General features: G+C 41.8%; 1 protein-coding gene and 1 long non-coding RNA gene across 2 annotated transcripts in view; one reads left to right on the top strand and one right to left on the bottom strand.

Moving 5' to 3' along the window:
• Window positions 1-16,229, top strand: part of LOC121908732 — a 156,022-nt gene that overhangs the window by 14,559 nt on the left and 125,234 nt on the right. The gene's annotated exons all lie outside the window — the stretch shown is intronic.
• Window positions 5,994-15,983, bottom strand: LOC121908733. Its single transcript, XR_006099306.1, has 3 exons — window positions 15,666-15,983; window positions 14,411-14,468; window positions 5,994-6,612 (listed from the first exon to the last, which is right to left on the bottom strand). It is a non-coding gene; the product is annotated as an uncharacterized LOC121908733 (long non-coding RNA).

Raw genomic sequence — 16,229 nt, 5'->3', positions numbered from 1 at the left:
GGGATGTTTGATGCATATGTTTGATGGAGATGGTCCATGAGGATGCAGATAGTTCAATCTCAACTCTCCAGCGCTGGGCATCGTCTCTTCAACACATCCCAGCCACCACTCATTATCATATGCAACCACAACGTAACCTTTGACGCTCACAAAGTCAAGTAATTCCTTAAGTGAGCACACCCTTTCAATCCTGCTTTCCTAATATGCCGAAAAGGGTCCGACATCCACTTAATCAGCTGACAATGGACGAAAGCTATGAAATTTCAGAGTAGCTGGTGAAAAATGCAGGCTTTTGATTGAATCTTGTATCTTTCCTTCCTCTTTTTAAGTAAAGAGCAAACTACAAAGCGTCCAGGTAGGAGGCCTCTCATTTCATGCCAGTGCTGACCTTTGCTATCACTTGTTGAAATGACAAAATGTTGTTGGTAAGAAATGATGTCAGCCCACACGATACATTTTTTTCTATTTTTATACATAAAAACACTCCACTTGCAAGTTTTTTTCAAGTATTTGAATGGTTTGGCTTCATGCAGAGCACTTGCATTGCCAGTTGGACTCAACAATCCTACGATATACAAATGTGACCAGCTGGACTGCTAAACCCCGCTATATCAGACCCATGGTAATGCTATTCAGTGACTATTTTCCACACGGGCCCACGTGAAGGATGATGTCCAGATTTAGCATAGAAGAGCAGCTTTTTCACCCACACCCCCTTCTCCCCTTCCTCCTTCTTTCTTAATTCATACCTTTCCCTCTTTCACTGATCCTCAACAGCCACTCAAAGGCTGAAATTATTTGCTAAAAGGATCTGTGCCAGTTGGATGAGTGACAGAGAAAAAGAGGCTGAAAGAAAAACTAAAATACAGCCGCAAGCAGCAATTGAGGGGGTCCAAGCAAAATGCACAATTTTAGAGAAGAACAGAGCTTTAAAAGCTTGAAGAGTAGGCAAGATGAAATTGACAGTGTTCGTAAGGAGGACTTGATCACCCTGGAACTTGAACCCAGGACCTTTGTATCCACAGGTGAGGTGACTTACACTGTGACCCACTGATGACATGCTTTGTCATGTGCCTTCTCACACTGTGAGGGAACTAAATGACACAGACCAAACAGGAGTGTTTTTGTTAGTTTAAACCTCACAACAATTTAACTGTTGGATACAATTCTGAGAAAAATCAAACATCAATCTGCTTTTGTCAGGTGTATTGTCAAAGATTTTGGTGATATTTGTTCAAAAATACAGTACAAATAACAGTAAGACACTGAATATCACTGCAGACTCACTGTTTGACACCTCTGAACACCAACTGAAACATGTGGTGTCTAGTATCTAAAGAATGTCAGTTTTGGTAGCATTTAAATGAAGATTTGTGGAAATATAGATGTTAATTGATTTTGCATATTTTGAATAATATAGTGACAGTCTTCTGAATTGACCATAGGTTCCAGTGAGGCAAACGTTTGTCACACATAAATGGATGTGCTGAAAAAATTTAAATGGTTTTGGGAGTTTTGACTGCAATATTGATGAAAATGTGAGCTTACACTTATAAACCACTACCCTCTTCACCGATCATGACCAAACTTTATACAATGAATTGAACATGACCGTAGAACATGTGGGAAAATTTTCACTTAAATCCATGCAACTAATTATGAGATATAAACTTTGACATTTTTAGAGCAGAAGACTAGATGCAGATGACTTGAGAGATTAAAATTATGTAACAATTTTGACTGTAGGCCAAGCTGTTTTCAACATGAGGTCAATGAGTATCATTTTATGTGCCTGAGTAGTGGGTGGAATTTGCAACCCACTTGCCAAATTTGGTGTTTCTAAGTTTTATGGTTTTTGCTGCATAAACACTTTTAGCGGAGAAAAATAATAATAATAAGAATAATAATGAGAACAAAAACAATAGGGTTCCATCAGCTTCGCTGCTTGGACCCCTAATAATGCATCCATATATGGTCATGTGCACTCAGACAATTGCTCATGCACCCTCTCTGGCACAAAGCCCTCGTCAAGTTCATACCTGGAATCTTGCCACCAACAGACACACAAATATACCATCCACTGGCTGTGCTGTCTGTCCATGGTATTATTGTGAGGGCAGCATCACTTTAAATGGTAAATGCCACAGAAAAATGAAAAGGAAAGGAAGGGAAAGGAAAGGGTAAGGAAGGGGAAGGGAAAGGAGACATGAGCGAGGAGGGGAGAAAAAGAGAAGATGACAGTGCCTGAGGGAACAAACATCACCTCCTGTCTGGCTCCCTGACAGCAAGGAGCAGACAGGTGGAGAAGGGAGGAGGACAGCAGTGTGTGTATGTATGTGTGTGTGCGTGTGCGTGTGTGCGTGTGCGTGTGTGTGCGCGTGTGCAGAGGTGCAGCATCTTTCAAGCCGAGAGAAGGGCATCTGTCCGTCTCTGCTCGACTCAGGCTGTAGCGTGCAGCAGATGTCTGTGTCTGTCTTAGCGCCGTGCTATTAAACGCTATACCTGGCCAGTGTCTCACCGTAGATCTGGAATACCATCATGCATCTGTCCAGCCGTCTGTTATCCTCGTGCTATCTGTCACTCTGCCTGTCTGTCCTTGTGCCTGTCTATCTACGAGGCAAAGCCGCACGTTCCGTTTGCAGTGAGCACACTTTCTGTCTATCTGCCCACCTGCTTGTCTATCTGATAAATCCATAGCTGTGTTGCTTTTCTGTCACCTCACATACCATCACTGACTTTCAGTATACGCTGTGCATATGCCAGCACTGCCTGTCTCTCAGTTCCCCGTGGATCTCATATACTGATAGATGACTGGAAGATATACTGGGATCAAAGCTCCGTAGTTGCTGCAGGGAGCATCCCCTCCTCCCCTCTTTACAACGCATGACAGTGGCCTTCAAAACACACGCATGCTGTCAGCCTGTACACATGTACGCACAACACGTACACACTCGCTGCACAAAAATAAAGTGTCTAGAAGCAGTCATGGGATTGGGAGGGCGGTGGATAAATCAAGTGTGCACGTGTGTGTGAACATGGATCTACACTATTGCGCAGGTTTGTTTGATTTTCGTGGTTGTTTTAGATCCCTGGGGGTTTAAAGAGTGGCTTAGCATTAAACTGTGGGCAGACTGACACAGAAAACAGAGCAATTGAGACTTTAACCTCACACCAGCTACATCTGATAACTTATCTGAGTTAAAACAACTCACTAAATAATTATCTCTGATACTGTAATTTAAATAAATATCAGTTTTGTTACTCAAACACGATTAACATTCCACAAAAATGATTCATCCCACTCCCTGTTCATGAAAGCGTTTACATTTGCTATTAGGTCTTTCCTGAGATAAATCGCTTTGCCACACAGGTAGTGATGAATTTTGTATGTGTGCTTTTAATAAACATAATAAGGGGTTATTATTATGTTTGATCAGAGATAGCCTCTGTGGGCTAGAGAGAAATAAAACCCCATGCGCAGATACACAAACCTCTGTAACTGAGAATTTCTTCAACAAACTCATGAACAATCTTTTTTGTCTAAATTGAAAGACAAAACATGCAACAGAATATGAGGTGGTGTGTATTGAACACTCAGCATCCATCACAGCTGAGAAGGTGGCAAGTTTCCCTGTCAATCCACAGACTAAACTGTTGACCATTTTCACAAGAACATTTCTTCATTAATAAGTAGTTCCAACAAGACTAAACAGCTACGCTAGCAGCTCTGTGAGGATGCACTTGGCCCGAATGGTCCTTTGTGCAAAATGTGATGGTGACAATTCTACCACACTAATAAGTAGATGTGTTTACCATGTTTGCCATCTTAGTTTAGCGTGTTGGCATGCTAACATTTGCTAATTTGCACTTAACACAAAGTACAACTAAGGCTGATGGAAATGTCATTACTTTTGCAGGAATTTGGTCATAAACCAACATATTAGAGAAATTGAAATTATGACCTGATGATGTCGCTAGATGAAATGTCAGAGGATCATTACATCAGTAGAATTTATTTTCTAGGGATCTTGAGTATCTGGAGCAAATTTAAGAAGAGTCCATCCAATAATTTTAAAGATAATTCACTCAAAACCAGTTAACTATTAAACTCATGGTGGCACTAGAGGAAAAGTCAGTGGATTACCAAAGTCATTAGGATTCATCCTCTGAGGACCATGACTGTCTGTACAAAAGTTAACGGAAATCTATCCGATAGATGTTGAGATATTTCAGTCTGGACGAAAGTGGTAGACCAACCGACTGACAGACCTACAGTCACTGTTAACATGCACTTAAGTAACCAGGTTACAATCAGCTTTCTCCAGAAAGCTGGTTTCTTAGCTGTAATGTAAACAAGAAACCTAGTTGCCATATTTTTGGTAACTAGGTTTTTGAGACTGTCCTCCCAAGAAATACATCACAGTAGGTCATAATGTCAATTGCCCAAAAATGACATATTGTTAGGTTTAAGTGACAGATGCCATCTAGCAGCCGTAGTAATTATGACCTGTAGCAGTGGTGCAGTTAAAATGATGTATATATAAGTTGACGAATTTTGTCATTCAGAGGAGGTGGGGTGGATGGATGGTATAACCCAACAGTAGACCACAGGAGACTGCTGTTTGTTTCCCATTTCCAACCATGTGTGTCACAACTCCAACCATGAGTCCCCTAATCGTAACCCTGTGATTATTATTGTATTATTGTTATTAACAAGGTGATAATTTTAACCCAAACCATGATCTTTCCCCAAACCTAAGTGGTTTTTGTACATAAACCTAACCAGACCTTAACCACAGTGTTGTCACATCAAGTGATTTGTTACGATTTTGGAAAGCACAGACAAATGATGTTGTCCTGCAGATTACTGCTTAGAAAACGCTCCTATGTGTTATTCTGGAGTGCACACAGTCAATCGATGTATTTGGTCGTCTAATTTGAAGGACTTGTTGGTCTTTTTACAAGTGTGCATGTACATAACAAAAGACTGCAGACAGAGAAAGCGCTTTGTGGAGAGGCTGAATGAAAGAGCTGACATGCAGTGATGCGTCCTTGTATTTGAAATAATTCCCCACGTTCGGCTAAAACTGTAACAAACACAAAGTAGCCCTTAGAAGAAGATGAAAAAGCCACGCTTCCAAAATAAGGTCGGGGGTAGGGGAAATCTGGTTACTGATTTGACTGCATGTAATACTGTGTATACATGCAGCAGATCACAGGTTACAGATTATTACAGGTTGCGACAGTAAACACTGTCGCAACCTGTAATAACCTGGTTTCTGTGAGTAACATTTTTACATAAGTGCATGTAAACAAACTGATTGCCATCCCTAGAGCCTGCTCACAGCAAAATCTGTGGATTATCCAGAACATATTGTCCTTTAGTGCTGTTTCTGGAAGGAGATGTTTCTGTTGATTTTTTAAAATGTGATTTTTCATGGCTGTGACACCACAAGCAAAATTCCTTTCACGCACATTGTATTTGGGTGGAGGCATAAATCTTAGAGAAAAATATCACATAACTTGGGCAAAAAAAATCTGAAACTATCTACATGGCTCGATACCACAAGGGGTTAGTGAAAAAAGGTTTTTTTTTTTTTTTTGTAAATTGGGTGAACTGACCCATTTAAGTAGAATAAGACATAGCTCACTAGATCATAAACTGCACAGCTAAGACAGAATTGGTCTGACATACAAGCTGAATTTGAACCTAGCTCGCTGTGGCACAAGTTGTCTCTTTACACAGTGCGTAAAAGCCTAAAAGCATATTTTCTGGTTGTGTGTACAGTACATCCAGCCTGGTTCTGCTGCCTCGCCAACTGTCTTTGCCTGCCAAACACATGTATGGCAAAACTGACTCTGCAGGCTGCAGCAAAGTGCGGCACATCCAGGCAGGCGTGTGCTCCCTGGCCAGAGGGAGAGAAAGAATCAAAGCCGGCTGTATCACACAAACACACAGATGTATGCGTTCACTTTAATAATGCACACACACATATGCTCCGTCGTTCAATAATAAAGTGAGCAAAACAGGCAAATACACACTACTCCCTCTCTTTCTTTCGCTCTTCCTCCATCTTGCTCTTCCTCACACGCACACACACACACACACACACACACATTCAGAGTCACTCCCGGGTGGATAAATCAGTCCTTTCATGCTCTGTCGTCTGGCTGGCCCTGTTCTACTGTGTTTCTATAATAGAGAAGGAGCAGTCCCTCTCTTTTACTATTCTAATGGTCACACATACATCTTCCTCTTCCCGCTCTCTCTCTCTCTGTTCTTCAAAGGGCTTCTGCTGGAGTCAATCTACAAGTACAGTGTAGACTGATGATAGGAGAATTACAGCATGTGTAATGACTGAGGAGGATATATAAGCCTAATGAAATGTGTGCACGTGTGTGGTTGTGTGTGTGTGTGTGTGCGTGTGGAGATGATGAGGTATAATTTGCTCTTAAGTGATAAGGACGGAGGTAATGGCTTTTTGAGATAGGAAGATGAAGATGGTCTGATTAACATGAATATTGTAATGTTATCATTGACCTGTAATCAGGTGATGTCTTAGTGTTGATAATGATGGTGTTAATGATGATGGCTCCCCTGTTGAAACACATCTGCAATGATTCAAAAGAGACATTTTATAAAGTTGCTATACAATAATAACAACATACATGTGTATGTCAACATGTTATATATTATAGGAATAGGAAGAGTACGCTGTATGATAACTGACAAATACTGCAAATGTAGGAAATTTTAAAAATAAACTTCTGGTACCACTTTCTGATAAGACACTGTTTATAAAAGGTTTATGATTTGTAACTAATGGCTTAAATAATAATTCATAAATCCATTACTAAACCATCATAAATCAGTTGAAAGTCAGTAATAAAAACAGCTCTTGGGTTGTCAGATTTATTATAAAGTGAGAAACCATTTATTAATGGCTATTAATAAAAAACTCTTGTGTTTCTTATTAATTGTGACTGTGTCGTTACCACGGGGAAAGAAGTATCATTTTCCAATAAGACATCCTTTATAAAGGGTTAAAGTTGTAAGTAATGGCTTTAGTAATGTTAATTAAGTTAAGTTAGTTAATAAATAATTTACTTGATAGACATTGTAAGCATTATAAGTAACACAGTAGCATTTATGGTTCTATTAACCCTGGCAGCCCAAATGTTGTTCTTATTAATGGCTTATAACTGATCTATAAAGTATTAGTAAATGATTTTCATTAATTAAGTATTACTTACAACTTACTCTTACATACTGTAAATCTTTTCTACAGGGTTCCTAAAGTGGTTTCTTTCTGATAATGCAGCCTTTGTTGGCTAGACAGTTAAGAAACACATTTATTGGTTATATACTGTATTAAAAACCACTAAAAATACTCTCCATTTCTAAGAAGCATGCAACCACAAACTTAATGGCTTTAAGATGGATCAATTCAGCATCTTTAAATGATTCATAAACCATTAATACAGCCATAATGTACAACTTATAAACCTTTTATAAGGGGTGTCTGATTAGAAAGTGATATTAAAAAGGTCCTTAGTATTATGAGTGTTCCTGTAGTGACTTGCAGTAGGAATGTATTGTGTTGTTATTATGATATCCTCCTAAAATGAGCATTTATTAATAGCCATCAATAAATACTTATGTGTTCCAATAAGCCTGGCAGTGCTAATCCAAAATTAATGGCTTATAACTGATCTATAAAACATTAGCAGATGATTTATGAACTTTTTTGTGTGAAAAGACACAACAGTCACAATGTTTGTTCATACTAGAATATTGTAGAAAAGAATGATACAGATCCCTGTTTTAAGCCACATTGTACACACAGTGTCTCACCGCGGGGATATTACGCAAAGTAGAATACCATTGATATTTGGATGTGATGATGGTGTTGATGATGATCATGATGATGGTGATGATGATGATGGTGATGGTGGTGGAGGAGGAGGAGGTGGTGGTGAGTAGGCTATGTCTAATGATGGGAATAATAGCAACACTTCCGAGAGAGCGGTGATGAAGAGATCAGGAGAAGAAAGAGAGACAAAACCGAGAAATTAGAGGGTGTAGAAACGTGCTGAGGGATTTTCAAGAGTCACGGTATTATTGAAGAGAGAGAGAGAGAGAGAGAGCGAGGGAGAGAGAGAGAGGGAGGGAGAGAGAGAGAGAGAGAGAGAGAGAGAGAGAGAGAGAGAGAGAGAGAGAGAGAGAGAGAGAGAGAGATAACAGCGTTTGTCCTTCTTGGACTCAGTTTTGTGACCGGCTGACGGGCAGAACGGGCGACGGACGAAGAAACTTGAGACAATCAGATCGACATTCAGAGGTAAATAATCAGTTTGTCTAAAAGCAGATAATCCTGTCATTGTGAGCATGTATGATTTTTTTTTTCGGCGGTCAGGCTGACTGAAGAGCAGACCTAGTTTCCCCTCGCTTGGTATTTGGGAATTGCGTCTCTCTCTCTCTCTCTGACTGCCTGCTCTTTGGCATCACCGCTTGACATTCATCATAGATTCCTCTTTAAACTGAAACTACGGTACGTGACACTTAAAATACTCAATTACCAATTTGTGCTGTTCTTTGATTCTTACAGAGAAATAGATGCATGTGTTTTTTTTTTTCTCACGGCGGACAGGTTCCGTGCGTATTTGCGAGACCCTGAATGGTTCTAACTGGATTTTCGTCATTTTTAAGGTATATCCTTAACAGCATAGTGTTAAATGACTTGAACTGTGGTTCTAACAGTGGAGACAGTTTTGCAATAGATGCCATTGAACATAGAGTCCTAATTGGGAGCTCTTGGTCAAAGAGACGGAGGACCTGTCCGCTGGCGCACACTCATATATCTTTTTATGTGGGGGAATTTCAGAGCCATAATAACCAATGTGTACACTGATTGAGTCATTTATTGACCCGTTAATCGATTCTACCAGAGATGTAGTCCATATCTTCCTCCGGTTGAGAAAAGGGCTGTCACTTTTTTGTGCAAATTGGACCAGCGCAATATTTTTACGCGTGCGAGCTGTCTCCTAACAGACGGCGTGCGTGTGCGCTATCCTGTCTGTCTGCAGGCAGCCGTTACCGGAGAACGACAGGGGGGCAGCGACTGACAGACTGTCACATACCGAGCACCGACACCCCGGGGCAAATATTTTACCTGCGTGCCGTCCGTATGCGCAATTTCTATTCGGTTCAGCGCGTCTCTAATGAGGTTGATCGGCTCCGAGTCGCTTCAAAACCCCGGCTTAATTGCGTCCATTTATTACGCGACCCTATAAGTCGGTGATAATAAGTATTTGGCTTCATATCCAGCGGTGTCGGTGATGCGCTTGTGCTGTGCAAAAAATGCTCCTTTTTACGCTGTAAACAAGTGTAATAATGTTAGTGTTTGTGTGGGACCTTAAGCATCCACTGCCCTTCTGGGAAATACATTTGCTTAGATTTATGACCCGCCTTCTCAGGTTATATCGATTATTGCAGCCTGCCGTGCAGTATATTTTTGTTAGAGCAAGAAAAGTGGGTCTGCTATATCTAGATATAATTTCTTGATGTTGTAGACAGCACAGCCAGCTTTTGATACAGTCATCTCTGCAGCTGGGTCAATTCTCAAGTGGAAAATCTGTGCTCTTATGGCCCCTTGTTGAACATATACATAAAAACTAATGTGAGACATGAATGACTCCCACATACACACTGACAAACACACACACTCACATGATTACACACAGACAAACACACACACACACACACATGATGGGCCTTTAGTGACTGTAATGGCTGTGATCAGAGTGGGATATGTTTATGTATGTGGAAAACTCATGTATTATACATCACTGTTGCACCAGGGTACATGGATACAATCAACTTAATGTGTGTGAATGCTATGATTCTATATTTGTTTATGTGTGTGTCTGTGTGTGTGTGTGTGTGTGTGTGTGTATGTGTGTTATGATGCATGCACATTTATTCATATGTTTATCTCGGTGTATCAGTATCTTTTACTGCATGAGCACTTTTCTGCTCAGCCGTGGCATCGCAAATCTTTTTTTTTTCTCTCTCTCTTTTTAGGCAAAAAATAGGACGAGGGAGACTAGTGATTGGCCACACTCTCTCCTCTTTTAATGTGTTTAAGAGAGACAGCGCCGCAATCTGTGTGTCAGCATTCAGTTAGTAATTGTTTACACCAGATAGCTCTTGCATTTACCCAGATGGGGACCAGTGAGTGATAGGGAGCTGTAAAGGAGGGGCAGGGGAAGGAGAGGGAGAGGGGGGGGGGGTGTTAGGAGACATCAAGGGAGGAGAGGAGAGGTAGTTAGATTGAGGGAGTAGATGAAAGGTGGACAGAGGTAGGGGTGGGACAGAACATGAGGAGAGATTAAAAGACTGGAAAATGAATGGAGAGTGGGAGGAAGATAGAGGGGAAGGGGAATGGGTGAGGCTGGCTCGCCTGAAAACAGACAAGTCGCTCTGAGGCGGTGACTTACGCCGGTGATAAAACTGCCTGAGGAATAGAAGCTGGAAAGAGAGGTGCTGTTGTTGTGACAAGAGAGGGACCCACCGAATCTCATTAGGGGACATTACTTTGTATTATAGCCGGCAGTTGAGGAAGGGGTTCAGGATAGATGAAATTAGAAAGAAATCAGGTTGGACCGGCAGACAGAAACCCCCCCACCAAGGACGTATAAAAAGGTATATGTGAGTTCAAGAAAGAAACTAGAGATGGAACAGAATTTGAATTCAGGTCTTGACTGAACATTTTCTTTGACCATTTTTTCCCACCAATATTACATAACCTTGTTTCCTCTTCTGCCTGGGGTGCCTTGTAATGTTTTGCCAGGAAGACAGATTACTTACTAATACTGTTCTAAAGACTCCACTGGCTGTCCTTCTGAAAAAACTTCATCAAACTCTATCAATGATGTACCCTCAAAAACGTTTGAGATGCTTCTAAACATTGCTGATCACCCTTCTGTGGTGAGAAATAATAGCTTCAAACCCCCCCCTCCTGCCCCCCCTTCAACCCATGGGAGACATACACAGGGAACGCGGTAAACGATCAGGGAGCCTCTATTTCCTTTTGATTCCCTCCTAATGAGAATGGGAGAACCCCCAAGATGAGCACCCATGGGGGCTTTTCTCCTCCTAAAGTGTGTGGCAGTCGACGGACGCATACCATTCATTAGCTGACAATTCAGTGAAAGGAATCAGACAACATGGCCTCCTAGGGATCCTCTTGAAGAACAAGGAAATAAATGCTTAGTGCTCAAGACGTGAACATTCCCTAGGGCCCTTGCACAGAGAGATAATGTAATGGCAGAATTCAAACGGGAAAGGAAACAAGGAGCTTCCAGGATCTAACATCGCCTCAGATCCTGCTTGTACTCCCCTCTTCTTGCTTTCCAGGCACGGGGAAAATGTAATGAGCTGTATAAAACCATTGGAGGAGTACTCTTTTCCTCTGGTGTCAGTCTTTTGAAGGGGGAGTGAAAAGCCGGTGACTCTGCAGTGACTTTTGCGAGGAACCGAATCTCAACTATATCATCTCCAATTACCTACTCAAGGCAAGTGACTGACGAGCCATCTTTCATCCATACGTGATGCCCCCTTTAAACTCCTGATAGATGTAAAGGATGATGCACTATACCTTCCCTCGGTGCCCTTTGATGGTGATCGTGCATCAAAGGAAGAGAAGACACATGATTGCTGATGCTGACTTTTAAAGACTAGGAATCAGCCAAAGCGTTCGCCCAGATTTCATAATAAGCATCTCCCAGGAAAATGTGGGATTTAGCTTGAACGTCCTTCACACCCTCCGCGACCCCATCGTCCCCCCGATGCACCGTCGCGTCCCCGGCGTCCCTCGTTAGAGGTTAGAGCGGGACACACTGACCCCATCCCTGAGCAGTGTTATGTCGAGACATGGAGCCATTTTCTCCCCGGTGGTGATGAGAGGAAGGGAGGGGAGGCCAGCGGTCATTTAGAGGAAATGGCTATATGTCTAACGGTGCAGTGTTTTTCCTCTGTGGAGGCCTGTGGGATGGTGCTGCAGAGTCTGTCACGGTCTGATTGTTTTCAGACCAACAACGCTATTTACTCTCGTGCGTGTGGCAAATGCATGCAGGTGGGGATGCATATTTGCACGCACGTATTCATGAGAGGCCACACACAGTCTGCAACTGCGAAAAAGTCATACATAATCACTATCTTCAACCGGCATCTAGAAAGCGAACATGCACACATTCACCTTATTCTGATTTTTCTCAATTTTCTCCCCTCGACAAGAATCGAAAGTATGGAGGCGCATTCTCTATCTGCTGCCAGCAGGGGGTCTGTATTACTGCCTGAGTGGACTGAATTTCAGTGCGGGATGTTAGATTGGTGGACGCAACTCCCAGCTCGGTAGTGGATGGATATTTGGATTTGTGAAGGATGAAGGAGGACTCCAGTGAGAAAAGTACAGCAGCTCGCTCTACTGTTATACAGAAAGACAGGAGGCTGCTCAGGGCTGAATGTGTGTGTCCGTGTGTGTGTGTGTGTTTTTGTGTATTTACATGTGTAGAAATGAGAGAGAGAGAGGCCAAGAGGGTCAGACATTGACAGAATGAGAAAGCGTCTATGACTTTTGGTCAGTTGTTTGTGTGTTTGTGTGTTTGTGTGTGTGTGTGTGTGTGTTGGTTATGGACTTGCCGCCACTGGCTGGAGTATTGGAGGAGCAAGCTAAAATGAATCGATTCTGTAGTTATTTCTGATAGAAAGTTGAATTTCAGCCAGGAATCGAGTGCTGGATAATGATTCAGGGCATTTTCTTACATTTCTTTCAAATCCTATTGGAAAGATTTCAATGTTTGCACGTGTCAGGTGCACAAATATCAAGAGCATGTAGTGTAGGAGGAAGAAGAACACTAAGTAAATAATTACATCCCAGGATCCCTTCAGTTGAATGGAATTAGCAGCAAAGAATTAGCTTAAAACCAGTGTTGTTTCAGCAATGTGATTGCTTTTTCCCCATAACGAGTAGTGTAAGGGATTACAATGTATAATTCAGTAATTACATTACACTCACAAATCCTGGTGACCCTACGTTGCGTTTTATAAGGTTGACTTGTTTGAGGTCTCCCTGGGAGTTTGATGGCAGGTTGATTTTAATTTCTTCTTTATGTGCTCAGAGAACTGACTGCTGTGGGATGTGTTGGCTTGTGTAGGGGTAGTAGGTGCGGGAAGATAGATAGTCTCCACCACAAGAAGAAAAATGTGCCTCCCTGTACTTCAAAAGTTGTCTTACTTACATGTTGTGTCCTCTTAGCTACGTTACACTGGTTAGCCTTTTCTGGAGAGGTGCATGTGGTCCATCAGTCAATGAGTATTTTTGGAAAAAAGACTTTTTGAAGATACACTTTCACGCTCCTGTTGGGAAAGTTTCCCCTAAGATACTATTTATCCAAGGAGAAGCGAGTCCTCATCCTTGAAGCCTCTTCTTCCATAAAAATGAGATACTTCCATTAAAGCAGAAGACAAATTGCACATTTGTGTAGCTTGTCTATCAGTCACACATACACACACTCTCTCCTGTCAGGCTGTTGGAAGCATTGAAATGATTTTCTCCAGCATATACCATTTTTCAGACTGTCTTTTTGTCTGTTTGAGCTCCTCATCATCTGTGACAGCGGTAATTCTTGGCTGCCTGACAGATCGGTTCACCATCCGTTTCTAAAGTAAAGATGTCGGAAGACACCTTTGGACTTGTTTTCACTTGTGATTAATTTATTTCCTCCGTGGCAGAAAAACACGCTACACATGCCTTCAGAAACTCCTGCAGGTTAAACTGAGTTAACAAAACACTTTCATGGCTGACTAACTCTAACAGACACACTAACAGACCTGGAGACACTCACTAGCCTAGCAACGTTAATGCTCCAAACAACCAATAATGCAACTCTCTCGTAGGAGCCGGTGTTACAGCTGATCTTGTTAACATGTAATTGTCTAGTCCTGGAATATAAGACCACCCAACGTTGCCTAAAGCTCATTTATGTCAAGAAAAGGTCTGCTTGCTTGTCAAAACTGCTTGTTATACAATAATTTGACCTTTTACTACTCAGCAGATGTAATATAGGCGTCAACCTGACAGCACTTGAATATATTGTGATTGACATATTTACTTGCCTCTGTGTTAGGACAGCAGCTACAATCCCTCCTACGTAACTCAAGTGAGGCTCAATTTATAAAAGAAACTTGAATTTTGGTTAATATTTGTATGGAGATTTGCCCACGAAATTAGCATGCTCATAACATTCCTTGAAATCATGAGTCATGTTGGTGGGAGGACTAAGGTGTACCAGTGATGAACAGATCAAAGAACATTCATATCAGTCACACAGCTCAGTTTGCATTACTTACATGTACAAGGATAATGAGGGTGGAATCCATAAGCAGGGTCAAATCTCACCAAGCTGCACTGAAATGGAAGAGGCTACAATTAAGACTTTAGCACATGGTATCGCTTATCATAATATTAAATGTTAAATTTGGTTTTCTCTATTTAGACCGTGAACTGAAGTGATTAGTTCTGGTGGAAATATTACACGTGACGGACTTGCAGTTTTCAATTTTACAGCTTTCATTGGCTTTTCATTGACTTGGCCTGATTTCTCACTTCATAAGCACACATGAAATTGAAAGCACTAACTGTAGCTACTTACTGTAAATAATTTCACCGTGGTTTAACACAATTTAGAAAGACTTTAATAAGCTCTGCAACAAAAGGTGCCATTGACTGTAACCAGTGTTTTGGAATTGAATTTATCACACTCTGAAAATGAACTATTTTTCTGAACGTCTGCCTTTTGAATGGAAAATTTTGCTTCGTTTTCTTGCACAGAATGTAGCTCATCTTTTCGGGTTATTCATCACTTCTTTGTTTTGACTCATCTTTATCAAGGCTGTCAGTAATTCTGGGAAATGCTGCGTGTGCCTGAAGTAGGAGTGACTGTGTAGGTGTTTGCTTGGTCTGGTGCTAATGTGCATCTGCACGGCTGCATGTATCACATCAGCTCCAGACGTGTGTGTGTGTGTGTGTGTGTGTATGTGGGGGGCCATGACAGAAATAAACCTACAGTATAAGCTGCCACCCCTGACATAGGAGTCCTGTAGGAATTGAGTAAATCCTATTGTAAATTTGCCTACTCCATGAAGATAATTGGCTTATTCCTGTGTTAAATAGCCGGTCCTACAGGACACTGACTGGGCTTAGCATGCTCCGTGTAGACAGTGTGTCTGTTCCTCTGCTTCTTGGGGACTTAGAGGCACATTACATACTGAATTACTGTATGACAATGATGAACTGATAGCAGCAGTGTCTAGCCCACAGCTCCTGTGCAGGGACTGACAGGAACCTGCAAGGGCACAAAGTTTGATTCCCACGTGGTGCTCCCTTTTAGAGATGAGCCCACGTGGTTCATGCTGCTTGATGTATGAAAAGTATGGTTACACAGACAGGCTGGTTTAGGAACAATCTGCTTTTTAGAGCTACATTTCCCATGCCTCATAAAGCTCTCATAAGTGAAGTGAATTTCTGTTTTTCATGCTCAAGTCTACACGACAGTTTCAGGCTTCTATTGAGCTTGGATGTGGAGAAAGTGTTGCGTAGCCTTACCTAAATCATTATCCACACATCAAACACCATCTGGGTTTCACTCCGATACTTTGAAGATTCCTTCCTCATCAGTCTTGTGCCTAAAGGAAACACCTCCGATAAATGTGTGTGCTTGCGCACATGCAAACGAGCTTACATGTGGCTCTTTTTATGCCCGTTTTAACCCCGTAGTTGCTCAGTAACCACACTAACAACGGTTGCCTCTCTGTTTCTTGGCCTCTGGGCAACTGCTTAGTGATGAACCCGGCTCCAGCTGATCCAGCAGCTCAGAAGGGGAAAAAAGCACCAAAATGCTCAAACCAGAAAATGAGAGATTCAGAGATGGATGAATTGTCAGCGGATGTGCAGCTGTTCGTATGTGTGTGTGTGTGAGGGAAGCTAGAGTGCTAGCACGCATAATTCTGGGACATGACCGAAAACTGTCTAGTTAGAGTGCATCAGGAAATGGATGAAAGGGAGAATTCCCTGCACGTGGTGAGAGGAGAGAGATGGAGCTCGAAATGCTTCATCTGTGTGTGTCCTGATGGCTGCTAAGTTGAACAAAGACAACCGAGAGACAATATC

Source organism: Thunnus maccoyii, chromosome 12 (genome assembly GCF_910596095.1).
Source record: "Thunnus maccoyii chromosome 12, fThuMac1.1, whole genome shotgun sequence".
In the NCBI taxonomy this organism is placed as follows: domain Eukaryota; kingdom Metazoa; phylum Chordata; class Actinopteri; order Scombriformes; family Scombridae; genus Thunnus; species Thunnus maccoyii.
Note: the sequence above shows the minus strand (reverse complement) of the source record. Positions and strands in the feature narration are given on the sequence as shown.